The sequence below is a fragment of the Callithrix jacchus genome, chromosome 4 (assembly GCF_049354715.1).
Source record: "Callithrix jacchus isolate 240 chromosome 4, calJac240_pri, whole genome shotgun sequence".
Classification (NCBI taxonomy): Eukaryota; Metazoa; Chordata; class Mammalia; order Primates; family Cebidae; genus Callithrix; species Callithrix jacchus.
The window spans coordinates 30,343,095-30,370,182 of NC_133505.1; the positions used below are offsets into that span (position 1 = coordinate 30,343,095).

Here is a 27,088-nt window from a genome sequence, read left to right on the forward strand (position 1 = left end):
TTGTATATGTCCTGTAGTATCTGTCACCTAAAAAAGCTACTTAGTTTACATTTTTAATTGAATAATTTGCCACATAATTCATGTGTTTAAAGCATGTAAAAGAATTTTTTATGTTGAAAGTTTCAAGTTTTAATAAATGTGCAGAAAATAGTTTAATGAGTTCCCATGTACTCAATATCCAGCTTCAACAACTATTGACTGATGGCCAATATTACTGTATCTTCCCTTTCCCCTGCTGCCTATATTTTAAAAAGGCCAATATTGACATCATATAATTTTGTCTATAAATATTTCACTATGCACTTCTCACAATAAGAACCCTTAAAAACAAACTTAACCACAACAACTAATTCATACCCATACAATTAACAGTAATTTTTCTTTTTAAATTATTTATTTATTTTTATTACATTTTAGGTTTGGGGGTACATGTGAAGAACATGCAAGATTGTTGCATAGGTACACATGTGGCAGTGTGATTTGCTGCCTTCCTCCCTTTCACCCATATCTGGCATTTCTCCCCATGCTATCTCTCCCCAGTTTTCCACCTCCCACTGTCCCTTTCCTATTACCTGCAACAGACCCCAGTGTGTAATGCTCCCCTCCCTGTGTCATGTGTTCTCATTGTTCATCACCCGCCTATAAGTGAGAACATGTGGTATTTCATTTTCTGTTCTTGTGTCAGTTTGCTGAGAATTATGTTCTCCAGGTTCATGCATGTCCCTACCAAGGACACGAACTCATCATTTTTGATTGCTGCATAATATTCCATGCTGTATATATGCCACAGTTTCCTAGTCCAGTCTATCATCGCTGGGCATTTGGGTTGGTCCAGGTCTTTGCTATTGTAAACAGTGCTGCAATGAACATTCGTGTGCATGTGTCCTTATAGTAGAACGATATATAATCCTTTAGCTATATACCCAGTAATGGGATTGCTGAGTCAAATGGAATTTCTATTTCTAGGCCCTCAAGGAATTGCCACACTGTCTTCCACAATGGTTGAACTAATTTACATTCCCACCAGCAGTGTAAAAGTGTTCCTATTTAACCACATCCTCTCCAGTATCTGTTGTCTCCAACTTTTTTAATGATCGCCATTCTAACTGGCATGAGATGGTATCTCAATGTGGTTTTGATTTGCATTTCTCTAATGATCAGTGATGATGAACATTTTTTCATGTTTGTTGGCCTCCTGTATCTTCTTTTGTAAAGTGTCTGTTCATATCCTTTGCCCACTTAAGAATGGGCTTGTTTGTTTTTTTTCTTGTAAATCTGTTTGAGTTCTTTGTAAATTCTGGATATCAGCCCTTTGTCAGATGGGTAGATTGCAAAAATTTTTTCCCATTCTGTTGGTTGCCGATTCACTCTAATGACCGTTTCTTTTGCTGTGCAGAAGCTGTGGAGTTTGATTAGGTCTCATTTGTCTATTTTGGCTTTTGTCGCCAATACTTTTGGTGTTTTGGTCATAAAGTCCTTGCCTACTCCTATGTCCTGAATGGTTTTGCCTAGATTTTATTCTAGGGTTTTTATGGTGTTAGGTCTTATGTTTAAGTCTTTAATCCATCTGGAATTAATTTTAGTGTAAGGTGTCAGGAAGGGGTCCAGTTTCTGCTTTCTGCACATAGGTAGCCAGTTTTCCCAACACCATTTATTAAACAGGGAATCCTTTCCCCATTGCTTGTTTTTGTCAGGTTTATCAAAGATTGTGTGGTTGTAGATATGTTGTGTTGCCTCCGATGCCTCTGTTCTGTTCCATTGGTCTATACCTCTGTTTTGGTACCAGTACCATGCTGTTTTGATTACTGTAGCCTTGTAGTATAGTTTGAAGTTCAGTAGTGTTATGCCTCCCGCTGTGTTCTTTTTACTTAGAATTAACATGGCTATGTGGGCTCTCTTTGGGTTCCATATGAAGTTTATGGTAGTTTTTTCCAGTTCTGTGAAGAAGGTCATTGGTAGCTTGATGGGGATAGCATTGAATCTGTAAATTACTTTGGGCAGTATGGCCATTTTCATGATATTGATTTTTCCTAACCATGAACATGGAATATTTCTCCATCTGTTTGTGTCCTCTCTTATTTCATTGAGCAGTGGTTTGTAGTTCTCCTTGAAGAGGTCCTTTACGTTCCTTGTTAGTCATATTCCTAGGTATTTTATTCTCTTTGTAGCAATTGTGAATGGCAGTTCATTCGTGATTTGGCTCTCTTTTATTTATTTATTTATTTTTTTAGGAAGGGAGGAAGGAGGAAGGCAGGAAAAGAGGAAGGGAGGGAGGGAGGGAGCGAGGGAGGGAGAGAAGGGAAGGAATGAAATCAGGCAATGAGAGAGACATTGCCGACCTGGATCTAGAGGTTTACAAGTTGATTTCTTTTTTCTTTTTTGAGAGAAGGAAAGAAAAAAGGAGCGAAGGAGAGGAAGAAAGAGGAAGAAGAAGAGGGAGAGAGAACAGAAATGTTGCTTTATTCTTAAAAAAATGGGTATTAATAATGGCCAATCAATATTTCATTTAAACCTATGAGTAGGTGTGATGTGGTATTGACAAGAATGTATATTTTGTATGTTTAAAGTGGAGAGCTCCATAAATATTTATTAAGTTTACTTGTTACGGATCGGAGTTCAAGTCCTGGATATCCTTATTAGTTTTCTGTCTCATTGAGTCTAAGTCTCTATGTATCTGGGTGTTAGGATTGTTAGCTCTTGTTGTTGCATTGATCCTTTTACCACTGTATCTTTGTTGCTTTACAATCTATTTTATCAGCTATGAGAATTGCAACTCCTCCTTTTTATTTATTTGTTTATTTTTGCTCTCCATTTGGTTGGTAAATCTTTCTCCATCCCTTTGTTTTGAGTCTTTGTGTATCCTTGCAGGTGAAGTGGGTCTGGATGTAGCATACCGTTGGGTTTTGGCTTATCTTTTGATTGGGGGATTTAGTCAATTTAAATTTAGGATTACTGCCATTTGATGTTAACTGGCTGTTTTATCCATTCGTTGATGTAAATTCTTCTTTATGTTGATGCTCTTTACTTTTTGGTATATTTTTAGAAAGGCTAATACTGGTTGTTTATTTCTATGTGTAATGCTTCTTTCAGAAGCTCTTGTAAAGCAGGCCTGGTGGTAATAAAATCTCTGAGTACTTGCTTGTTCATAAAGATTTTACTTTTCCTTCAGTTGTGAAGCTTAGTTTGGCTGGATATGAAATTCTGGGCTGAAAGTTCTGTTCTTTAAGGATATTGAATATCAGCCCCCACTCTCTTCTGGCTTGTAGAGTTTCTGCTGAGAGATCTGCTGTAAGTCTGATAGGCTCCCCTTTGTGGGTAACCTGACCTTTCTCTCTGGCTGCCCTTAGTATTTTCTCCTTCATTTCAACCCTGGTGAATCTAACGATTATGTGCCTTGAGGTTGCTCTTCTTGAGGAATATCTTTGTGGTGTTCTCTGTATTACCTGGGGTTGAATACTATCTTGCTTTGCTAGTTTAGCAAAAATTTCCTGAATAATATCCTGAAGAATATTTTTCAGCTTGGATTTATTCTCTCCGTCACATTCAGGTACACCTATCAAACGTAAATTTGGTCTTTTCACATAGTTTCACATTTCTTGGAGACTATGCTCATTCCTTTTTATCCTTTTTTCTCTAATCTTGTCTTCTCATTTTATTTCATTAAGTTGGACTTCGACCTCTGATATCCTTTCTTCTGCTTGAACAATTCGAGTGTTTAAACCTGTGCATACTTCTTGGAGTTCCTGTATTGTATTCTTCATTTCCATTAATTCACTTATATTCCTCTCTGAGTTGTCTATTTTCATTAGGATTTCGTCAATCTTTTTTTCAAAGTTCTTAGTTTCTTTACATTGGGCTACAACATGTTCTTTTAACTCACAGAAGTTTCTTATTATCCATCTTCTGAAGCCTGATTCTGTTAATGGGATGCACTCGTTCTCCATCAAGCCTTGTTCCCTTGTTAATGAGGAACTGTGATCCTCTGTAGAGGGAGAAGCATTCTGATTTTGAGTATTCTCAGCCTTTTTATGCTGGTTTCTTCCCATCATTGTAAATTTATCCACCTGTCGTCTTTGTAATTACCAACTTTCAAATTAGGTTGCTGAGTGGACGTCCAAGTTCTTAATTCCCAGGGCTGAAATATGAGCAACCCACTGCGCTGGCCAAAACAGCGGTGTGAAGACTGATGGTGCTTTTCTCCCGAGGAATCTCCAATCTGGCTTCCTTCTTGAGTCCGTAATAGGCTACTCTGCCTTCCCGGAGCACCAAACCTTGGTCAAAAAAGGAACCAGTCTCATTTACTCTGCACCAAGAGCTGCTGCGCTGAGGTGCCGGCAAAACCGCTGCACCGGCCACAGGAGTCGCACTGGCCACCCATGCGGCTCCTCCAAACCTCAGTCAGAAGGGGAACCAGTCCCGTTTACTCTGCACCAAGAGCTGCCCTGCCAAGGTGCTGGCAAAACCGCTGCACTGGCCACAAGAGTCAACGCTGGCCACCCATGTGCTCCTCCACTGGGAATCTTCTGCTCCATGAGTGACCAAAATTTGTCTCAAAGTGTGGCGTCCTCTTGTTCTCTGCGCTTTCACTGGGAGCTGCAGTCCCGAGATGTTAGCAATCAGCCATCTTGGATCATTTGATTTGGCTCTCTTTAATTCTGTTATTGGTGTATAGGAATGCTTGTGATTTTTTGCACATTGATTTTGTATCCTGAGACTTTGCTGAAGTTGCTTATCAGTTTCAGGAGTTTTTGGGCTGAGGCGATTGGGTCTTCTAGGTTTACTATCATGTCGTCTGCAAATAGTGAAAATTTGGCGTCCTCTTTTCCTATTTGAATACCCTTTATTTCTTTTTCTTGCCTGATTGCTCTGGCTAGAACTTTCAGTACTATATTGAATAGGAGTGGTGAGAGAGGGCATCCTTGTCTAGTGCCAATTTCAAAGGGAATGCTTCCAGTTTTTGCCCATTCAGTATGATATTGGCTGTTGGTTTGTTGTAAATAGCTTTTATTATTTTGAGATACGTTCCATCAATACCGAGTTTATTGAGGGTTTTTAGCATAAAGGGCTGTTGAATTTTGTCAAAGGCCTTCTCTGCGTCAATTGAGATAATCATGTAGTTTTTGTTTTTGGTTCTGTTTATGTGGTGAATTATGCTTATAGACTTGCGTATGTTAAACCAGCCTTGCATCCCCGGGATGAATCCTACTTGATCGTGATGGATAAGCTTTTTGATGTGCTGTTGCAATCAGCTTGCCAGTATTTTATTGAAGATTTTTGCATCTATGTTCATCATGGAAGTTGGCCTGAAGTTTTCTCATCTTGTTGAGTCTCTGCCGGGTTTTGGTATCAGGGTGATGTTGGTCTCATAAAATGAATTGGGAAGGATTCCCTCTTTTAGGATTACTTGGAATAGTTTCAGAAGGAATGGTACCAGTTCTTCTTTGTGTGTCTGGTAGAAATCTGGACCTGGGCTTTTTTGTGTGTGGTAGGCTCTTAATTGCTGCCTCGACTTCAGACGTTGTTATTGTTCTATTCATAGTTTCGGCTTCCTCCTGGATTAGGCTTGGGAGGACACAAGTGTCCAGGAATTATCCATTTCTTCCAGGTTTACTAGTTTAGGTGCATAGAGTTGTTTGTAATATTCTCTGATGATGGTTTGAATTTCTGTGGAATCTGTGATGATTTCCCCTTTATCGTTTTTTATTGCGTCTATTTGGTTGTTCTCTCTTTTCTTTTTTATCAGTCTGGCTAGTGGTCTATTTGTTGATCTTTTCTAAAGACCAGTCCTTGGATTTATTGATTTTTTGAAGGGTTTTTCTTGTCTCTATCTCCTTCAGTTCTGCTCTGATCTTAGTTATTTCTTGTCTTCTGCTGGGTTTTGAGTTTTTTTTATCTTGCTCCTCTAGCTCTTTCAATTTTGACGATAGGGTGTCAATTTTGGATCTCTCCACTCTTCTCATATGGGCACTTATTGCTATATATTTTTCTCTAGAGATTACTTTAAATGTGTCCCAGAGATTCTGGTATGTTGTGTCTTCGTTCTCGTTGGTTTCAAAGAACTTCTTTATTTCTGCCTTCATTTCATTGTTTATCCAATCAACATTGAAGAGCTCAGTTCAGTTTCCATGAAGCTGTGCAGTTCTGAGTTAGTTTCTGAATTCTGAGTTCTAACTTGATTGCACTATGGTCTGAGAGGCTGTTTGTTATGATTTCAGTTGTTTTGCATTTGCTGAGGAGTGCTTTACTTCCAATTATGTGGTCAATTTTAGAGTAGGTGTGATGTGGTGCTGAGAAGAATGTATATTCTGTGGATTTGGGGTGGAGTGTTCTGTAAATGTCTATCAGGTTTGCTTGTTCCAGGTCTGAGTTCAAGCCCTGGGTTTCCTTGTTATTTTTTTTGTCTGGTTGATCTGTTTAATATTCACAGTGGAGTGTTAAAGTCTCCCACTATTATTGTGTGAGAGTCTAAGTCTCTTTGTAAGTCTTTAAGGACTTGCCTTATATATCTGGGTGCTCCTGTATTGGGTCCATATATATTTAGGATGGTTAGCTCTTCTTGTTGTATCGATCCTTTTACCATTATGTAATGTCCTTCTTTGTCTCTTTTGATCTTTGTTGCTTTAAAGTCTATTTTATCAGAGATGAGAATTGCATCTCCTGCTTTTTTTTTTTTTTGCACTCCATTTGCTTGGTAAATCTTCCTCCATCTCTTTATTTTGAGCCTATGTGTATTCTTGCATGTGAGATGGGTTTCCTGGATACAGCACACTGATGGGTTTTGGCTTTTTATCCAATTTGCCAGTCTGTGTCTTTTGATTGGTGCATTTAACCCATTTACATTTAGGGTTAGTATTGTTTATGTGCAAATTTGATACTGCCATTTTGATGCTAGCTGATTGTTTTGCCCGTTAGTTGATGCAGATTCTTCATTTTGTTGATGCTCTTTACCATTTGGTATGTTTTTGGAGTGGCTGGTACTGGTTGTTCCTTTCTATGTGTAGTGCCTCTTTCAGGAGCTCTTGTAAAGCAGGCCTGGTGGTGACAAAATCTCTGAGTACTTGCTTGTTTGCAAAGGATTTTATTTTTTTTTCACTTATGAAGCTTAGTTTGGGTGGATATGAAATTCTGGGTTGAAAGTTCTTTTCTTTAAGGATGTTGAATATTGGCCCCCACTCTCTTCTGGCTTGTAGTCTTTCTGCTGAGAGATCTACTGTGAGTCTGATGGGCTTCCCTTTGTGGGTAACCCGACCTTTCTCTCTGGCTGCCCTTAGCATTTTCTCCTTCATTTCAACCCTGGTGAATCTGATGATTATGTGCCTTGGGGTTGCTCTTCTTGAGGAATATCTTTGTGGTGTTCTCTGTAGTTCGTGGACTTGAATATTAGCCTGTCTTGCTAGGTTGGGGAAGTTTTTCTGGATAATATCCTGAAGATGTTTTTCCAGCTTGGATTCATTGTCTTCGTCACATTCAGATACACCTATCAAACATAGATTAGGTCTCTTCACATAGTCCCACATTTCTTGGAGACTTTGTTCATTCTTTTTTGTGCTTTTTTCTCTAATCTTGCCTTCTCTTTTTATTTCTTTGAGTTGATCTTTGACCTCTGATATCCTTTCTTCTGCTTGGTCAATTCAGCTGTTGAAACTTGTGCATGCTTTGTGAAGTTCTTGTGTTGTGTTATTCAGCTCCATCAATTCACTCATATTCCTCTCTAAGTTGTCCATTCTTGTTATCATTTCCTCAAATCTTTTTTCAAGGTTCTTAGTTTCTTTGCACTGAGTTAGAACATGTTCTTTTAGCTCACAGAAGTTTCTCATTATCCACCTTCTGAAGTCTGATTTTGTCATTTCATCACACTCATTCTCCATCCAGCTTTGTTCCCTTGCTGGTGAGGAGTTATGATTCCTTGTAGGAGGAGAGGTGTTCTGGTTTTGGGTGTTTTTCTCCTTTTTGCGCTGGTTTCTTCCCATCTTAGTGGATTTATCCACCTGTCATCTGTGTAGTGGCCGATATTCAGATTGGGTCTCTCAGTGGACGTTCAGGTTGTTGATGATGAAGTTATTTCTGTTTCTTGGTTTTTTTTTTTTAACAGTCTGGCCCCTCTGCTGTAGGACTGCTGAGGTCCACTCCAGGCCCTGCTTGCCTGGGGATCACCTTAGCAGCTGCAGAACAGTAAGGGTTGCTACCAGTTTCTTCTTCTGCTATCTTTGTCCCAGAATGATGCCCACCAAATGTCTGTCTGATCAGTCCTTTGTGAGGTGACTCTTTGGATATACAGGGGGTCAGGGAGCTGCTTGAGGAGACAGTCTGTTCTTTACAGGACTCAAGTGTTGAGCTGTGAGCTCCATTGTTCTTTCAGAGCTGCTAGGCAGGTATGTTTAAGTCTGCTGCAGCAGAACTCATAAACTGCCTTTTTTCCCCCCAGGTGCTTTTTCCCGGGGAGTTAGGGTTTTATTTATGAGTGTCCATTGTGCTGCTGCCTTTTTTTTTTTTCAAGGCTCCCCTGCACAGCAAGGAGGCAGCCTAGTCACTGTCTGCCTGCAGAGGCTTTGCAGAGCTCCGCCCTGCTGCCATTGAGCTTCCCTGTAGTCCTGTTTATATGGGTGTGGTTAGAACTGCCTTGGTAATGGTGGCCCACCTCTGTAATGGCAGACTCTCTCTGTTATGGCGGGTTGCCCCAGCAACAGCAAGCTGCCTCTGCAATGATGGACTGCCTCCATAGGGGTGGAGTGCCTCAGTAATGGTGGACGCCCCTCCCCTGCCGAGCTGCATCATCCTAGGTGCAGCTGTGCTTGCCATGAAACTCTCAACCCCGAGCGTTTCCAATTGCTGTTTTTTTTTTTTTTTTTTTTTTTTTGTGGGGGTGGGACCCGCTGAGCCTGATCACTTGGCTCCCTGCCTCAGAGCCTGTTTTTTTTAAGTTGAATGGTTGACTCTCTCCTAGGTGTTCCAGTCACCTGCTGAAAGGGCGCCGGGATCTGTGTGATTTCCCATGCGGCAGCCCACTGTGCTAGCTGAAACAACGGCGCTACCTGGGAATCTCCTGGCCAGCTTAAAAGGGCAACCAGACCAGTGTATTTTGTACGGAGAGCCTCCATGCCGCAGTGCTGGCTAAAACAGCAAACAGCCGCGCTGGCCAAAACAGCCACGCTGGTGACCCGTAGGGCTCTTCTGCCTAGGAATCTCCTGGCCTCTGGGCAATAAAGATCCATCTGGAAATGCAGCATCTACTCACCCTCCGCACTTTCACTGGGAGCTGCAATCCTGAGCTGCTCCTAAAAGGGTCATCTTGGATTTTCCTCCAACAGTAATTTTTTAATGTCATCAAATACTCAGTACATGTTCAAATTGTCACTTATCCCAAAAATGTTATGTGGTTTAAAAATCAATTTTATTAAGGTATGTTTTACATACAATAAGATCTACCTCTTTAAACAGTACATTCAAATGAACTTTGACAAGGGTGTACACTCCTATAAACTCCATCATAATTAAAGAAGAATATTTTAATTCCACAAAAAGCTGTTTCATCTTCCTATAGTCAATCTCACCTCTCCTCCCCATACTTAGCCCCAGGCAACAATGAATCTACTTTTTGTTACATTATGTATCAGAAATATACACATGTGTGTGTACATATACATATGTAATATACATATGTTTTATATTTAAATATATAGTTACTTAAAACTTCTCCTGCTTATAAATAACTTATAGCAATTTGATTATGATGGTATTTGTGTTTATCTGTCTTGGATATCACTGAGCTTCTTGGATCCATGGGTTTATTGTTTGCATCAGAAATGGCAAATTTTCAGTCATGATTTCATCACAGAAGTTTTCTTTTTGCCACCTCCTCGCTATCTTCTTGGGCTCCAGTGACATGTATGTTTGACAGGTGGATGCTATACTACAGGTCGCTGAGTTTCTGTTTTTGTTGTTTGTCTTTCTTCTCCTCTGCTGGTCGGTTGAGTATTTTCTATGATAGTGTCTTTGTGTTTACTAATCTTTCTTTTGGAGCATGCTATCAGCTGTTAGGATTGTACAGTGAAGTCTTCCTTGCAGAACTTGTATTTTTCTTGTCTAGAATTTCCATTTTAGTCTTTTTATTATTTTTCATTTGTCCCTTCGTATATTCATGTTTTCTTTAAAAAATTTAAATGTACTTGTAATAGCTTTAAAAAAATCATTTTCTGCTGTTCCCAGCATCTCTGTTATGTATCTCTGTTTCTTTTGACTGATTTTACCCTTTGCTATGGGTCACAGTTTGCTGATTTTTTGCACATCTAATGATCTTTTTATTGGATGCAGGACATTATGAGTTTCTATTGTTTAGTGTTTAGATACAGTTGTCTTTCCTAAAAAGTTTTGAAATTTGTTTTGGCAGACAGGTAAGTTATATGTTTACTGATTAATCTTTACCAGGCTTGCTTTAAAGCCTTTTTAGGGCAATTGTAGAATAGTCTGTACTTTAGAGCTAAGTTAGCTCTAGTACTAATGTATGATCCTTCTGACATCTCTACATATTGCTCTGAGTGTTCAAAAAGGTGTGTCTGCTCTCGCTAGTTAGAGTCTGGGAATGGATTCAATTAGAGTTATTCAGTTATTTTTCCAGCCTTGAGGATCCTCCCCCTATGAATGCACAGACTAATATTCGACCAATGACTCAAGAGGCCACCTGTATACATCTCTGGAACTCTTTCTTTCCACAGTTCACTTGTCTCTGAACTTGGCTCTACCAATTTCAGCTGGGTCAGCCTCTGCAAACCCTGATCTGTTTCTCCTCAATCCAGGGAGATTGTGGTGCTTTTTCTGGCCTCCCCTGTTCCTTTTTGTGCTTTTCAAAACTTGCTTTCAGGCAGAAATCCAGGGCAATTGTAAAACTCAACTCCTTTGCTTTCTTTTCTCAGGATCACAGTCTTAAATTGATATCCTGTGTCTGAAAAAGATGTTTTTAAACATTTTTGTATAATTTTCTTTTTGCCTTGGAGGGGAAGAAAATTCTATACCAGTTTCTTCTTCATGGTCAGGGATCAAAGACACACATTTTAGAAACCTTTTATGCATTTTGAATCAGGACTCAAATAAATATGCATGTTTATATTGGTCAGTATATCTTTCTACCTTTATTTAATGAGAAATTAGGTCAATCCTTTACCTTTCACTCTTTCTCTCTCTCTCTCTCACTCTTTGTTTCCATCCTCCTTTGTTGAAGAAAACCTGAAATGTTTGTACAGTTTCCAACATTCTAGATATTACTGATTGCATTCCCATGGTGTCTTTTAACATGTTCCTCCATATACATTTCCTGTTAATTGGTAATTGGATTTAGAGCCTTGATCATATTCAGATTATTTTTTAAAATAAAACTACATTAAAGGTATTGGTTTGCTTTTCCATCACAAAAGGAGCTCATATTGTTTCTCTTTTAATAATCTTAGGAGCCACTGATGCTCCATAACTAGATCAAAGCACTGCTTTTAATTGGCTAATTTATCAGACGTTGGGCCTTAGCTAGGTTCAATTTCTAGACTATGCAAATGGTACTGTTATTTCTAGCTGTGATTTTGTTTTCAAAATATCAATTAAAATGATAAATTGGAGCTCAAATAAAAAGTAGAATGTTTTCTTTATCTTGCTCAAGAAAACGTTGAGCAATTTTTACCAATTGGCAGGAGGCCAGCCTCAGTTATATTAATCCATATGTTACTTTTGAAGTTATGCTCCAGCTCAAATTGGGCTCAAGTCATACTGCCATGAGAGAAGGCACCCTTAGATCGCCTTCGGTTAGACAAGAATGGCTTTGCATATTAGTAATAAGACAGGGATGCTTTTGTATTGCCTAAGGGTATGTACAAGCTGTTTGTAGTCTACATTTACTTAAGTCCTTCCTTTCATGCTAGTTTATGGGGCTGATTTAGGAACATAGGATTTTCTAAGCAAGTGTGAGTGTCTGTCCCAGATCTTGTACTAGTAAGCATGGGATTATTTATTTCTACAATGCACTTTCTCTAATAACCTTTCACGTCTTCTTTCTTAGGATGTTTCTTTGATATAATCAGCCTAATTTTGTAGCTCAGAAGATTGGGGCTCAGGAGATTCAGGGACTTGAGAGGGTCATTTAGCTAGGTTCCCTCCTCCAGTCTCCTGATGGTGTCACACTGTGCCCCATGCCCTGAAACACAGTGGAGGAAGGTCTCTTTAGTCTCCCCACTCACCACACCTGTGCAGAACAACCAACCTGTATGTTGGTCTTCACTGGTACATTCAATAAGTTGTGTGTGTAGGCATACTCCCGAAAGAGGTTCTGAGCTGTGCGGGCAGTCTGTCGGTTCCTCATAATAATCTACAGGTAACCCTTGTCCTTCTGGAATACTCCCAAGATCTTTTGTCTATTTGGTAAAGCACAATATTGGTTTCTCAATCTCTGTGTTGTTTGTCTTTAGAGTTTGTGGTATTAGTATTCCTTCCTCCACACACTCCAGGTACACCTCAGAGGACAGTCTTCTTTCCAAGTTAAAATATTTGTTTAGTGTGGGATTTTGATCTTAACTTAAACTATATTTTAAAAGCTACTTCAGCCATCCAAGCTCAGGTGTGGTAACAAACTCTCAGCATTGATGTGGCTAGGCCCTGGCATGCTGCCACACGAGACCTGATTTTTCTTTGCTTCTTTGTCTCACTCTCTTAAGGGAAGTAAAACTCAACTTTATTTTCACCATCATGAAGAAGTACAGCAGCCATCCAGCTCAGATTTTGGGAATAGCCTTATTTCAAATTCTCTGACTAATTACACAAACTAAATAAATGCTCTGGAATTCTGTACAATTCAATGTTCTGTCTTGGTCTTCCTGCCTATCTGCCTCTCTGGAGCAGAGGTGGTACAGAGACATCTTTTGTAAGATGCCATGTCCCATTTGTTGATTCTAAAACTATGGTCACTAAATTTTACTGCATGAAGTGATTTGTCTTGGCTAGGGTTTCCCTGAGACACAGCCTGAAAGGGGCTGCTGTGGGTAGTTTATGTGGGAAATGATGACAGGGAGCAGAAGTCAGGAGCAGGGGGAGGAAGGCAGGGGAGAAAAGCTCCTGTAGGGTGTGTTCTGTGGACCAGCTCCCAGAGACTGCCTAAGGAGCCCTTAGAAATGCATTTAAGAGCTGTCCACTTTTCCTTGTGAAGATTTCTCCATGATTCCATCTCCTATTGGGTAAGGGTGGCCCAGTGGGTATTAAGTACAGGTGTTAAACCTGTACTTCCAGGTCTCTCCTGTGTGAGGACCTAGAGGTCCTGGCAGACATCAGAGAGGGCTGGGATTGAGGTGCTGAGGAGCTGCACCTAGAAGGAGCTGGTCACAACAGAGGCCAGAATGAGAGGTGGACTGAGGCTAGAACCAGATGAGAAAGAGTAGGGTGAGAAGTAGGTTCAGGCTAGAACGAGGTAGGCTGAGGCTAGAATGAGGTGGGCTAAGTGAAGTGTGGTAGTTCCTACAGAGAGGTTAGATATTTCATTAGGGGAGGGGGAAACAAATATCAGCATATGTATGTTTAATTAAAAATATCTCATGTTTTTTAGATTTCAATTTATATTGATAGCTGAGTAAAGAGTGTTGGCATAACAGTGCTGCTTAGCAGCTCCATCCCTGGCCTTCCATTTTCATGGGTTAAGGTTTTAGTGTGGATCTGGTTGTGGCACTGGAAGCAGTGCAGGATCCCATTGGGAATGCACAATTAAACAATCACAGGTTTGAGGGCTGCATGGTTTGGCCCCGGGGCTGATTCCAGCAAATCATAGGTCCTTTTCAATTTTGTCTTCATCTTTTACTATTTTTAAAGGCCATTTAAGGATTGTATATAAGCAATGGAATGCTATTTGGCCATAAAGAAGAAGGAAACGAGCTGAATACAGATTAACCTGTACAAGTCCTGTGATACAGTATCACATTTTCTTCATCCACTGAGGAGTACCTAGGTTGGTTTCAAATCTTGGCTATTGTGAATAATTCTGCAATGAACAGTGCAGGTATCTCTTTGACCTACTGACTTCCTTTCCTTTGCATAGATACCTGGTAGTGGGATTCCTGGATCATATTTTTAATTTTTTTAAATTTAAAAATTATTCTATTTTTATTTTTTTGAGGAACCTCCATACTATTTTCCATAAGGGCTGTGCTAATTTACATTCCCACTGACAGTGCATAAGAATTCCTCTTTCTCTGCAACCACGCCAGCATTTGTTATTCTTTGTCTTTTTGATAATAGCCATTCTAACTGGGGTGAGGCTATATAGGATTGTGGTTTTGATTTGTACTTCCCTGATGATTAATGATGTTGGATATTTTGTCTTATATCTGCTGGTTATTTGTAAATCTTCTTTTGGGAAATGTCTGTTCAGGCCCTTCGCCCATTTTAAAATTGGATAGTGATCATTATTATTACTTTTGCCGTTGAGTTGTATGAATTTATGTATTATGAGTACTGCTTCCTTGTCAGATTTGCAAATACTTTCTTCCATTTTGTAGGTTGCTCTTTGCTGTGTTGATTGTTTCCTTTGTCATATGGAAACTTTTTAGTTTGATGTAATCCCTTTGAATGTTTTTCATTTTGTTGCCTGTGCTTTTGAAGTCTTTTCCAAAAAATCTTTGCCCATTCCAGTGTCATGAAGAATTTTCCCTATGTTGTTTTTCTAGTAGTTTCATAATTTCAGGTCTTACATTTCAGCTTTTAATCCATTTTGAGTTGACTTTTGTATATAATGAGAGATCAGTATCTAGTTTCATTGTTCTGCATATGGATATCTAGTTTTTCCAGCACCATTTATTGAAGAGACTGCCCTTTTCCCAATGAGTGCTATTGATACCTTTGTTGAAAATCAGTTGGCTATAAATGTGGGGATTTATTTTTGGGCTATTTTGTTCTCTTAGTGTATGAGTCTGTTTTTATGCCTGTACCTTGCTATTTTGGTTACCATAGCTTTGTGCTCTCTTTTAAAGTCTTCTATCTCTTCCTAGCAATGTGATCTTGTCAAGCTACTTCATCTCCCAGCAGCTGTTTCCTCACTGGGGAAATAAGAATTATAGCCAGGATTAAATTCAATGTAATAATGTTCCTGAAAAAAGTCTTCCTAGGACCATTGCTCAATAAATAATGAAGATTTTAGACAATAAGGATGTGATTTATGGGAGCCATATGTTGTTGGGTGCTGAATCCTTGGCAGTTTTCTATATTTTTCCTGTGGGAGGCTCAACAAGTCAATGAACTATGAGATGCCCACACCCGAGGCCGCTTCCATGATGTGTGTGGTTTGAACCTGAAGTTGCTCAGTTTGGGTCCAACGTCTGATCTAGCTATTTCACATCAGCAAAGGGTGTGTGTGTGTGTGTGTGTGTGTGTGTGTGTGTGTGTGAACAGTGAGGGCAATGGGTATGACACTAATCCTTTCTGGCAGGAACCTTCTCACCTGAGTTGACATGGCTCTTTCTCCTGTCTCTCTTACCACTTTAGCTTCTAATATTTTCAGCTCTGAGGGCTGACCATGGAGATGCGCCTTTTCACCAGGCACATGCCAAGTGTGTGAGACCCTTAGGGGGTCTGAGTTTGTCCTTGGACCAGGCCATCCTGCAAGGTGTCTGCCTTGTTCCTCCTGATGGAATCTGGCCTCATGCACGTGGCCTGTGAAGAGGAGCTCCTGTCCAGAATGTGTGATGTGGGAGGGAGATGATCATCCCACTCCTCCCCAGCATCAAACTGAGCTTCTGGGAAACTGTGACTTCAGCAGAATCCCTTAAAGAATGTCAGGGGCCTCACCACACGGTTAGGGTAGGGTGGAAGGAAAGATATTCTGGGAGCATATTCTGGATGAGCATATCATAAAGCTATTCTGGAAAGATATTGTGATGGAGTTGGTAAGAGCAAACCTAGATGAAAGGACTTGAGAATGCTTAGAAAGGTATTTAGCAGCAAGTGGAGAATAATATAGGAAAGATCAAGTGCTGAGTGTCTACCAGGAAAGGACCCATCCAAGTCAGTTCCGAGTCCCTTGGCAAAGACTTCCTGAAAAGGTGGGTTTTGAAAGAGTTTTGGAGAATCTTTCCTTCTGTGGAAGTGCATGGAGTTCTGACTCCAGACCACACCCAACACTTTGGTGCTTCAGGATTACAAAACTCACCCTCAAGGAGTAAACTGTAGATCTGGATTTCTGGAAAGGAAGAGGTAGGCCAGTGTGTTTCTCTACCACATGCAGATTGCACCCTGGATTGACTTTCCATTTGTTTTGTTTTGTTCTTGATGAGAAGTGAAATCAGACTTCTTGATTTTTAAGCAGCTTCTAAGTAAAATATAGAAGCAAAAAAATGAGAAATTGGGTGTATGATCTTTAGAAAAACATTACTTTTAATATTCCTGTTTTCTCCCTCACCCATGCATTTTTCTAATTAAAAAAGAATTTGCAGATGCTATTTTTAGTTATTCTAGTACCTGATTAGAGCTCTACTCATATTTTCCACTTGACTGAATAATAGAAAGCAAGTTAGTCAGAGATTGATATTAATAGTATTTATTTTTTTTGAGAGATAAAAAAACAAGAAAGAAAAAAAAGAAAGAAAGAGAGAAAGAAAGAGGAAGAGAAAGAGGGAGAGAGAACGGGAGTGTTGTTTTATTGCCCAGGCTAGAATGCAGTCTAAAAATGGGTATTGAAAACCTCTTTTATACCAATAATTGTGCTTAACAATGGAGGGAGGAAGGAAAATAACAAGCAGCCAACCAATATTTCATTTAAACCTGTGAAATGCTATGCAATTACTGAGGAGTGATTAACTTCCAATTCAAGTCCTGGATATCCTTGTTAATTTTCTGTCTCGTTGATCTGTCTAATATTGACAATGTGATGTGGGAGTCTAAGTCTCTTTATAAGTCATTAAGAACTTGTCTTATGTATCTGGGTGCTCCTGTATTGGGTGCATATATATTTAGGATTGTTAGCTCTTCTTGTTGCATTGATCCTTTTACCATTATGTAATGTCCTTCTTTGTCTCTTTTGATCTTTGTTGCTTTAAAGTATATTTTATCAGAGATAAGAATTGCAACTCCTGCTTTTTATTTATTTATTTATGCTCTCCATTTGGTTGGTGAATCTTCCTCCATCCCTGTTTTAAGTCTTTGTGTATCCTTGCATGTGAGATGGGTCTGGATGCAGCATACTGATGGGTTTTGGCTTTTTATCCAATTTGCCTGTCTGTGTCTTTTGACTGGGGAATTTAGTTGATTTAAATTTAGGATTAATAATAATATATGTGAATTTAATACTGCCATTTGATGCTAGCTGGCTCTTTTGCCCATTAGTTGACGTAAATTCTTCATTATGTTGATGCTCTTTACTTTTTGGTATATTTTTGGAAAGGCTGATACTGGTTGTTCCTTTCTATGTGTAGTGCTTCTTTCAGAAGCTCTTGTAAAGCAGGCCTGATGGTGATGAAATCTCTAAGTACTTGCTTGTTCACAAAAGATTTTAGTCCCATATTTCTTGGAGACTTTGCTCATTCCTTTTTATCCTTTTTTCTCTAATTTTATCTTCTCATTTTATTTCATTGAATTGGTTGTTGACCTCCGATATCCTTTCTTCTGCTTGATCAATTCAACTGTTAAAACTTGTGCATACTTTGCGAAGTTCTCATGTTGTGTTTTTCAGCTCCATTAATTCACTTATATTCCTCTCTAAATTGTCTATTCTTGTTAGCATTTCGTCAAACCTTTTTTCAAGGTTCTCAGTTTCTTCGCATTGGGTTAGAACATGTTCTTTTAGCTCACAGAAGTTTCTTATTATCCACCTTCTGAAGCCTGATTTTGACAATTCATCACACTCATTCTCCATCAGGCCTTGTTCCCTTGCTGATAAGGAGCTATGATCCCCTGAAGGAGGAGAGGCATTCTGATTTTGGATGTTTTCAGCCTTTTTGCACTGGTTTCTTCCCATCTTTGTGGATTTATCCACCTGTCGTCTTTGTAATTGCTGGCTTTCAGATTGGGTCTCTGAGTGGACATCCAGTTTGTTGGTGGTGATGCTATTTCTGTTTCTTTGTTTCCCTTCAGTGGACACCCCTCCTCGACAGAGCTGGACCTTCCTAGGTTCAGCTGTGCTTGCTGTGAAACTCAACCGTCAGTGTTTTCAATTGCTGTTTTTTTGTTGGGGGTGGGACCAGCCAAGCCCGATTTCTTGGCTCACCACCTCAGAGCCCCTTTTTTTCTTTTCCTAATTGAATGGTCGATTCTCTTCCAGTTGCCCCAGTCACCCGCCAAAAAGGCACCGGGATCTATGCAATTTCCTGTGTGGCGACTGTGCCAGCTGAAACGGCAGCGCTGAGATTCGTGGCGCTTTTCTGCCCGGGAATCTCCCGGTCTGATTTCTGGCTTCAGTCCCCCTCCCAATCAGCTGAATGGGTGACTCTGCCTTCCTGGAGCTCCAAATGCCAACTAAAAGGGCACCTAGTCCCACATACTCCGCACTGAGAACTGCCGCACCATAATGCCAGCAAAACAGCCACGCTGGCCAAAAGAGTCGTGCTGGTGACCCATGGGGCTCCTCCGCTGGGAATCTCCTGGTCCGTAAGGAACAAAAATTCATCTGGAAGTCTGGAGTCCACTCTCTCTCTGTGCCTTCACTGGGAGCTGCAACCCTGAGCTGCTGCTAGATGGCCATCTTGGATCTCTCCGACTTTCCATTTGTGAGCCCTTTATATTTGCTGGCAGTTGGGCAGCCAATGCCATCACCTCATTCACTCCTGACAACAACTCATGTATACATGGGTGCCATAGCCAAGCAAGGGTGGGCAAGCTGTCCAGAGTTAAGAGCAGAGTCAGGGTCCTGGCCCAGGGTGGTCTGACCACAGAAGCTCTGCTCCTTACACTTGTTTCATGCCTTCTAAGAAGTGACATATCCCCCATCTAGGACATGAATGATGGATCTGTTAGGTACCAGGCACCATTTGGAGCCACTGGTCAACATTTTCCCATATAGTCATTTGGGAAACCTAGTACTGCCAACTAGGTCAGTACTGTTATTGGCCTGGCTGTCAAGGAAAGACAGTTGTAAATGTAAAGCTGACGGTAAGCAAGACCCCTCGTGGTGCACTGTTCCTCTCAGTCAGCTGCATGGTCAGCCTCATTACCCAAGGTATATCCTGCTTGGATGCCCAGAAGGGCTTGATAAGAACATGGTGTGTGGAGTCTGAGTGAAGTGTATGTGTGAGTATATGTGTGTGAATGTATGTATGTGCATGTGTGCTTACATTTGCATCACATATGTGTATGCATGTGTATACCTGTGTATGTATGCATAAAGAGCGTCCTTGAGGGCTTGGCAATCTGTGTTGATGTTATTGAAGCTCTGCACCTGACTTCTGGTCATTTTCCGGTCACTGACCAGCTAGATAACTTTGGGTAAGTCACTGAACTTATTTGGACACCAGTTCCATCAACTGTTAAATATGAGGATGGGACTGGATTCTCTCAAAGATCCTTTTAGTTCAAAAGCGTATGACCCCAGTAAGAATGTTCAAAGCCTTAACGACACCTCATTGAATGCAGCTTAAAATGGCTGCAAGCTGACTAGACTGTTGCATTCACAAAGGCGAGCTGCCCTTCATACCTCATGCCCTTGAATAATGCAGCGTAAGTGTGTTCATTGTGCCAGCTCTTCTTGTAGTTTGCTCTAATCCCTCATCTCAGGCAACATTTGTTTTGGCTGCAGTTTGATACTTCCTCCTTGAGAGCTGTGCTTGGTTTTAGCTCTAACTCTGTGGCCCTCAGGGGCTGGTTGTACTGATAAACTTTTACAAGTAAAAGGAGCTGTAGAGATGACCTCCAGCTGGGTCTGAAGGCCTGTGCAGCAGTACCTTCTTGGCGAAACCAAATGATCCCTTTGGGGAGAAGGATTAGGGGGGCAGAGCCCCTGAACTCAAGATTCCCCAGTCAGTTGGTCAACGTTGACTTAGATCTTGTTGCAATGTCCAGAAGTATTTCTAAGTAGAGGATTTTTGATCTCAGAAACAAGGTAAATATTTTTGTATTCCTTCAATAGACGACTTTGGAGCTCTCAGGTGGGTGCCCTCCACCCCTGGGGCCTGGCTGCAGGAGGCTGCCTGGGTGGGGTGCAGGCCTATGCCTGGGGCCTGGCTCCAGAGGCACCACATGCCACTTGGTGAGAGTTAGAATCCATTCTGCGGCTTTTTTCAGCCCAACATCAGTAAATGGAGACAATGGGAGGGGAGCTGTGCTACTTTGAAGGATCTGGGGGCATATCAAGAAGAAAACACATGTGAAAGTGCTTTGTAAAGGCCAAAGGATGAGTGCATGGTGGGTGACTCGGGGCATTGAAGGTGCATGCAGCTGCACTAATGTTGCACTTTGGTCACTAGCCAGTTATGTGGCTTTGGGAACTGTTCAACCTTCCGTATCTTGGCTTCCTGCTTTGTTAAGTAGGTGATTAGGGATCTCACTGGGCTGCTCTGAGGATGAGGTGTGTTTACAGTGCTTGGCTAAGTGTGGGGCTCCATGCACATAGTTCCAGTTCCTCTAAATCTACATTGCTCTACAAACAGAAGGTGCTGTGACAATAAACTTACCTCAAGGCCAAAGGAGGAACACTGTGAGGGTGGAGAGGGATGGCTGGGAACTAACCAGCCATCATCAGCAAAGGAGGGATTGTTTTGGTCTTTGCAGGAAATTAAGAGGATTGCCTTTCTCCTCTATTGCTTCCAACAAGTTCTGATGTTCTGGGGAATTTTCTCTGAATGAATCCTGGTATTGCTTTATTTATACTACAGCTCTGCAATCCTGTATAATCCAAGCCAAAGATAGAGGATTAAGGGACCAAGAATATTTCAAGAATAGTCACTGAGGCAAGGAATTGTGGATTCTAGGATCAGACAGCAATTGAAGGGCTTTGGTGCGCACAAAGAGGAGGAGGCCAATGAGGAGTGAGGAAATGTCATGCTGTCCTGCTGTTTAGCTCTGGCAGTCTCCCTTGGGATAATAATCTTGGAGACACATCAACTGAAATGCTAGTTTAATAGCAAGGCAGCTGAGTCCTAGCAATCTTTTACGTTTCTCCAATGAAAGCCCTAGAGGACTTTGATGTCACCATCTCTAAGGACACTGGTGGAGTCAGAGGCCCAGCTTCTAAACACTAAGGGTCACACAGGCATTGGCACTTGGTAAACATTTTCTTATATCATTTTCAAGCCATCTGTGACATGGCTATATCATCCCCATTTTCCTAGTGAGAAAACCAAAGCCAGGGGATTGGAAAACAAGTTCCTTATGGCCACACTACCAGTCAGTGCCTGGTGGGACCCTAGCTGGACCCTGATCCCCTGTGTCCTCCTTGGCACCTGTCCTGCTATAGGGAAGATGGTTTGTGCTTTGACAATAAACCTACCCCAAGGCCAAAGGAGGGGTGTGCTGGGGGTCTTTGCTCAGTCTTTGCTTTGATAAAGGCTTAATTCAAATTTGGGAATGAAAGGAGATTTTGAAGCCCTAAAATATACTGTATGAGAAAACTCCTGTTCTTGGGATATGGTGGCAGAAGTGAGGGAAGGTGTTAGAGAAAGTCCTGCAAGGTGAGAAAAACTGAGAAAGAGACCTCCTTTCCAATAGAGGCTCACTGAAGGGGAAATTGCAGCCATGCAACCCTGTCTGCAAGCTTTCTGTCACTTCTTCCCCCATTTCCATTGCCGTGTGCATTTTTATCCAACCCCCTTATTGTCCATGGCTGTGTTGCTAGCAAAATCTAACCCCATCTGCTTGTCTAAGCTTCTAGCACTCATCTATACCTGAGGAGTACAATATCAGGCTTCAGAGCTTTTCAAAGTCATTACTCATTGCACTAATCACAAACAGAAATGTAAGTTGTAAATTGGGTATAAATACATTTCTCAGAGAAAAAAATAGATTTAAAAATGACAGTATTCTTAATATACAAAGAGTTATTGCTAATTAATAAAAACATAAGTACTCCGATTGAAAAAAATGGGCAACGGACATAAACACATAAAACTTACCTGTGGAAACATACATAGAAGAAACACAGAATTAGTGCATATGTGTAGGGAAATAAATGGAAGGATGATGCCCTGCTACAGAATGTGGGCTTTGGGGCAGATCTACCTGACTGAGTTCTGGATTCACTGTTTACTAGCTGTATGACCTTCAGCAAATTAACCTCTCTACACCTTTGTTTTTATCTGTGAAATGGGGATACTTATTTTCCCTGCCTTGAGTGGTTACTGTGAGGGTTAAAGGAAATAATTCTGTAAAGAGCTTAGTGTAGTGTCTGGTTCAGAGAACGTTTTCAATGCACATTAGCAATTGTCACTGTTAGCAGTATATTTGCATTGATAACAATAATTTACCATCTCACCAAAATCAAAGAAATGCAATTAAAACAACAAATACATATTATTTGTTACTTATCAGGTTGGAAAACAGGTGAAGAGATTGACAATAGCCACTGTTGATTAGATGTGGAGAAATGGGTTCTCTTGTACAATTCTGGGATGATGGGACCTGAGGCCCCTTTTCTGCAGGGCAATTTGGCAATATGCATTAACCTTTAACATGCTGATAGTTTTTGACTCAGTCATTCTTCTCTCAGAAACTTATTCCTGGGAGATAACTGGGCAAATGCATAATAATGAATATATAAGAATGTTTATCCTGGCATTTTTTATAGATAAAAAAATTAAGAAGCAACTCAGTGAGATTGACTAATAAGTCCTGCTTCATTTTTATGACAGAATGCAACTACTAATAGCAGTGTTCTAGATTTTTATTTACCATCATGGAGAAGCTCTTTCTCATGTGGATGAGTAAAAAAACATGGAGTGGAACATAGCATCTATATTGTATCCATGTATGTATATCCATTTTTAGTTTAGTAAAAGACACAAGTTTGGAAAAATGTTCTTTAAATTGCTTACATTGTCTTCTTGGGAATGAATTTTTTTATTTGCTTTTGTGAGTGTCTGTTATCTTTTTAATCAGAAAAAAAGGAAAAGGAAAGGTTTTGTTTTGTTTTTTCGTCCTTTAGTAGCAAACCCTACACAAAGTTCTACATGTTGATTTTGTTCATGTAAACTGACTGGGAGTTATGGTCCAAGAACACATCATCACAGCTTGCTTTCTTTTCTTTTTTCCTTGTTTGTTACTCAGAAGTGTTTCTTCATTCTTTAGTCTATGATTCATGCAAGAAGACAGAAACAATGTTTTGCAAGACCTTTCCATGAAGTAGAAAGAGCAGCAGTGTTCACTCCATAAGAGGCGTGCACTTCAACTTGACTTGCTTCATCAGCAATGAGGAAGTTGCATGGGTTTCCTAGGGCTCTGCAGGGGTGGAGTGAGACAGAAAGAACTGGTCAGCCCTAGACATGCAGGTGCTATCAAATACCAGCCCTAGGGCCAATGACACTTGAAAACAAAACAAACTTGAGACTTCCTTTGCTTGTGTTGCTTAGAATCCCTTCAGTAGGAGGATTCCTGAGGCATTACCTGGATAACCTCCTCTGGCTGGACACACAGGGGAACTAGGAGACTGCTGAGACTGCCATGTGGGATGACTTGAGGGATCCTTTTTTTTATATTGCATTTTATGTTTTGGGATACATGTGCAGAACATGCAAGATAGTTGCATAGGTGCACACATGACAGTGTGATTTGCTGCCTTCCTCCCCTTTACCCACATTTGGCATGTCTCCCCAGGCTATCCCTCCCCAGATCCCCCCCGCCCCGCTGTCCCTCCCCTATTCCCCCCAATAGATCCCAGTATGTAGTACTCCCTTCCCTGTGTTCATGTGTTCTCATTTTTCATCACCCACCTATGAGTGAGAATATGTGGTATTTCATTTTCTGTTCTTGTGTCAGTTTGCTGAGAATGATGTTCTCCAGATACATCCATGTCCCTACAAACGACATGAACTCATGATTTTTGATTGCTGCATAATATTCCATGGTGTATATGTGCCACATTTTTCAATCCAGTCAATCATCGAAGGGCATTTGGGTTGGTTCCAGGTCTTTGCTATTGTAAACAGTGCTGCAATGAACATTCGTGTGCATGTGTCCTTATAGTAGAATGATGTATAGTCCTTTGGATATATACCCAGTAATGGGATTGCTGGGTCAAATGGAATTTCTATTTCTAAGGCCTTGAGGAATCGCCACACTGTCTTCCACAATGGTTGAACTAATTTACACACCTACCAACAGTGTAAAAGTGTTCCTATTTCTCCACATCCTCTCCAGCATCTGTTGTCTCCAGATTTTTTAATGTGAGATGGTATCTCAATGTGGTTTTGATTTGCATCTCTCTAATGACCAGTGACAATGAACATTTTTTCATATGTTTGTTGGCCTCATGTATGCCTTCTTTTGTAAAGTGTCTGTTCTTATCCTTTGCCCATTTTTAAATGGGCTTGTTTTTTTTTTTTTTTTTTTTTTGTAAATCTGTTTTAGTTCTTTGTAAATTCTGGATATCAGCCCTTTGTCAGATGGGTAGACTGCAAAAATTTTTTCCCATTCTGTTGGTTGGCGATTCACTCTAGTGACTGTTTCTTTTCCCATGCAGATGCTGTGGAGTTTGATTAGGTCCCATTTGTCTATTTTGGCTTTTGTTGCCAATGCTTTTGGTGTTTTGATCATGAAGTCCTTGCCTACTCCTATGTCCTGAATGGTTTTGCCTAAATTTTCTTCTCGGGTTTTTATGGTGCCAGGTCTTATGTTTAAGTCTTTAATCCATTTGGAGTTAATTTTAGTGTAAGGTGTTAGGAAGGGGTCCAGTTTCTGCTTTCTGCACATAGCTAGCCAGCTTTCCCAACACCATTTATTAAATAGGGAATCCTTTCCCCATTGCTTGTTTTTGTCAGGTTTATCAAAGATTGTATAGTTGTAGATATGTTGTGTTGCCTTCGATGCCTCTGTTCTGTTCCATTGGTCTATATCTCTGTTTTGGTACCAGTACCATGCTGTTTTGATTACTGTAGCCTTGTAGTATAGTTTGAAGTCCGGTAGTCTGATGCCCCCTGCTGTGTTCTTTTTGCTTAGAATTGACTTGGCTATGTGGGCTTCTTTTGGTTCCATATGAAGTTCACGGTGTTTTTTTCCAGTTCTGTGAAGAAAGTCAATGGTAGCTTGATGGGGATGGCATTGATTCTGTAAATTACTTTGGGCAGTATAGCCATTTTCATGATATTAATTCTTCCTAACCATGAACATGGAATGTTTCTCCATCTGTTTGTATCCTCTCTTATTTCGTTGAGCAGTGGTTTGTAGTTTTCCTTGAAGAGGCCCCTTACGTTCCTTGTAAGTTGTATTCCTAGGTATTTTATTCTTTTTGTAGCAATTGTGAATGGCAGTTAGTTCTTGATTTGGCTCTCTTTAAGTCTGTTATTGGTGTATAGGAATGCTTGTGATTTTTGCACATTGATTTTATATCCAGAGACTTTGCTGAAGTTGCTTATCAGTTTCAGGAGTTTTTGGACTGAGGCGATGGGGTCTTCTAGGTATCTATCATGTCATCTGCAAATAGAGACAATTTGGCTTCCACCTTTCCTATTTGAATACCCTTTATTTCTTTTTCTTGCCTGATTGCTCTGGCTAGAACTTCCACTACTATATTGAATAGGAGTGGTGAGAGAGGGCATCCTTGTCTAGTGCCAGATTTCAAAGGGAATGCTTCCAGTTTTTGCCCATTCAGTATGATATTGGCTGTTGGTTTGTCGTAAATAGCTTTTATTACTTTGAGATACGTTCCATCGATACTGAGTTTATTGAGGGTTTTTAGCATAAAGGGCTGTTGAATTTTGTCAAATGCCTTCTCTGCGTCAATTGAGATAATCATGTGGTTTTTGTTTTTGGTTCTGTTTATGTGGTGAATTAAGTTTATAGACTTGCGTATGTTGAACCAGCCTTGCATCCCTGGGATGAATCCTACTTGATCATGATGGATAAATTTTTGATGTGCTGTTGCAATCGGCTTGCCAGTATTTTATTGAAGATTTTGCATCTATATTCATCATGGATATTGGCCTGAAGTTTTCTTTTCTTGTTGAGTCTCTGCCAGGTTTTGGTATCAGGATGATGTTGGTCTCATAAAATGAATTGGGAAGGATTCCCTCTTTTTGAATTCTTTGGAATAGTTTCAGAAGGAATGGTACCAGCTCCTCTTTGTGTGTCTGGTAGAATTCGGCTGTGAACCCATCTGGACCTGGGCTTTTTTTATGTGGTAGGCTCTTAATTGCTGCCTCGACTTCAGACCTTGTTATTGGTCTATTCATAGTTTTGGCTTCCTCCTGGTTTAGGCTTGGGAGGACACAGGTGTCCAGGAATTTATCCATTTCTTCCAGGTTTACTAGTTTATGTGCATAGAGTTGTTTGTAATATTCTCTGATGTTGGTTTGAATTTCTGTGGAATCTGTGGTGATTTCTACTTTATTGTTTTTTATTGCATCTATTTGGTTGTTCTCTCTTTTCTTTTTTATCAGTCTGGCTAGTGGTCTATTTTATTGATCTTTAAAAAAAAAACCAGTTCTTGGATTTATTGATTTTTTGAAGGGTTTTTCGTGTCTCAATCTCCTTCAGTTCTGCTCTGATTTTAGTTATTTCTTGTCTTCTGCTAGTTTTTGAGTTTTTTTGATCTTGCTTCTCTAGCTCTTTCAATTTTGATGATAGGGTGTCAATTTTGGATCTCTTTACTCTTCTTATATGGACACTTATTGCTATAAATTTTCCTCTAGAGACTGCTTTAAATCTGTTCCAGAGATTCTGGTATGTTGTGTCTTTGTTCTCGTTGGTTTTGAAAAACTTCTTTATTTCTGTCTTCATTTCATTGTTTATCCAGTCAACATTCAAGAGCCAGTTGTTCAGTTTCCATGAAGCTGTGCAGTTCTGAGTTAGTTTCTGAATTCTGAGTTCTAACTTGATTGCACTATGGTCTGAGAGACTGTTTGTTATGATTTCAGTTGTTTTGCATTTGCTGAGGAGTGCTTTACTTCCAATTATGTGGTCAGTTTTAGAGTAGGTGTGATGTGGTGCTGAGAAGAAT

At 40.3% G+C, this 27,088-nt stretch overlaps 1 long non-coding RNA gene across 1 annotated transcript in view; it reads left to right on the forward strand.

The window, feature by feature from the left end:
* Positions 1–27,088, forward strand: part of LOC103792326 (uncharacterized) — a 93,441-nt gene that overhangs the window by 11,649 nt on the left and 54,704 nt on the right. The window lies entirely within an intron of this gene.